The following is a 2,500-nucleotide window of genomic DNA, read 5'->3' as shown; positions in this document are numbered from 1 at the left end:
CTGTAATTCTGCATCAAACTGTATTGAAAACTACATAATAACAAATCAAATTCATGGATACTGCACAAATATGTATTGCAAATATGTACAAGAAAACCTTTCCTATGGCAATGTAATATTATAAAACTTGCAAAACTACAAAATGCACTGACTGACTAGGCCTATATTTGGTCATATCTATATGCATTCCTCCTGTTTCCACATCACAGCTACTACTGCTACTCTCTGTACACTCTCAGATCTGTGTTGTACAACCTGCTTTACCACTTAACAACACATAGCCTACTGTGGGATGCAGAACAACACATTGACTTTCTATACCTCACTCTTAATCTCAAAATAGTGTTTTCCTTAAGCACATCTGGTTAGATCGCAACCACATTTCATTTCTCTTGTATGTGCACTCTGCCCGGTGCCAATAAAGCCGAATCTGATTTCTTGTCATTTACAAAAAGTCATTAATGCACTGGCATCAAAGCACGACAAAATGAACGGTGCTTTGCGCGAGCCAGATATACATTGAATTAGCATCGAATGGCATGGCGGAGGAGAGCTAATTTCGTAGCGCAAGTCAGATGTCATGCACCTGGAGGCTGTGGCGAAGCGCCGCTCAGATGGTTAGATGGCTGGTGACAAACCAAACAATCCCGCGGCCAAGGCAGCTATCCCGGGAGTCCTCCGCAAATACCCGTTCCGAATCGCAGACCATAATCACTGCCACTTACGTTCGAAATAACCACCACTTCTGAAGCCTGGGCGAGCAGTGTGGACACCCCTGAAGAATGCTAAAATGCAGAATGACAGTAAATGTTTGTAAGTAGGGTGTACATTAAGCCTTAATTACAAGCTCAGAAAGACGGAGGTGGAGAGAAAGAGGGAGAAAGAGAGAGAAAGAGAGAGGGGAAAAAAGAAACTAATTTGTATAATCCTAGTTTAGAAGCTGTGGTTTTGTGTTTCAGTGCCGTGGACTATCAAAGCGTGCCACCTGAAGTACTCTATGACATCCTGCTGTCTTCTGCATTTGACACAGTCCCTGCATGGCACACATCCCTACACACACACACACACACACACACACACACACACACACACACACACACACAGATAGAAAGAGTGAAAGAGAAAGAGAGAGAGAGAGAGAGAGAGAGAGAGAGAGAGAGAGAGAGAGAGAGAGAGAGAAAGAAAGAAAGAAGAGAGAGACACACACACACACACACACTCCCTCAGATGAAAAACAGAAGCCTTGTTTTTGTTGGGCATGCTCCTGCTGTGCTGTGTGGTGGAATCAGGATCATGATGGATGATGGGACATTCCTGTTTATTTATGCAAGGGGCAGAGAGCGCAGGGACGATGGAGAGATTTCACATGTGCCCCCCCCCCCCCCCCCCCACACACACACACACACATACACACATGCACACACTCACCACCACCACCACCACCATCTACCTCATCATGTCATCCTGCCCACGAGGAGTGCACACACAATCAGCACCTAAATGAGATTAGAGATTATGAATGAGCGATGGGCCAATGAAGGGGAGGCTGGAGGAGGTGGGAAGGGGTGCACATAGAGAGAGAGAGAGAGAGAGAGAGAGAGAGAGAGAGAGAGAGAGAGAGAGAGAGAGAGAGAAGGGAGAGCAAGGTAAAATGTTATAAGTGTGTGTGTGTGTGTGTGTGTGAGAGAGAGAGAGAGAGAAAGAGAGAGCATATGAGTGGGACTGCATGTGTATAATTAGGGGAAAAGAGTGAGTCTATGTATGTATGTGACAGACCAGGAAACAGCAGAGTAGAGATGGGGGGTGAGCGAGAGAGAAAGAGAAAGAGGGATAGAGAGAAAGAGGGAGGGAGAGAGAAAGAGAGAGAGAGAGAGAGAGAGAGAGAGAGAGAGAGAGAGAGAGATGCATGCTGCCTCCCTGTCCCAGTAGAGGAAGCCTGCCTTGATTAGCTGGAGCACCGCTGCCCTGCACTACATGCTTGCACTCTTACATCATAAGCCGGCTCTCTCAGCCCCAGACTCATGGAAGCCATCCATCCTCCCGCCGTGTTTCCAATTTACACCACAACACTCTGGCTCATCCCGGCCGAACACGAGTGACGAAGGCAAACTATCACTAGCCCACTATTTTACAGCATGTTTATAGGCCTGGATGTAAAAAAAGGGTCAAGGCAGATCTATCTGTTTTAAAGGGAAGGCAGCCCACATGTTGCTAGGTGAGTGATGATCTATGAATCATTGTCATGACAACCACTTTAGCCCTGCGCAGTCTGGAAAGGAGAGATTGTCTGTAGTTGTAGGCTATGCTCCTCCTGAGACGAGTTTTTGCTGCGCTGTCCATTAAATAACGACAACAGATAATTAAGGCGTTTTCAGTGTTTTTAAACCGACTTTTTGGCAGCTGCCGCTGGAAGTTGGAGCGATCGGAAATTGAGCGGCTAATTAAACTGGCTGTATTGTCTCACCGCACATCTGTTAGCGGGAGCGAGGAGCGCACACAG

Source organism: Sardina pilchardus, chromosome 19 (assembly GCF_963854185.1).
Source record: "Sardina pilchardus chromosome 19, fSarPil1.1, whole genome shotgun sequence".
Taxonomy (NCBI): Eukaryota; Metazoa; Chordata; class Actinopteri; order Clupeiformes; family Clupeidae; genus Sardina; species Sardina pilchardus.
Note: the sequence above shows the minus strand (reverse complement) of the source record.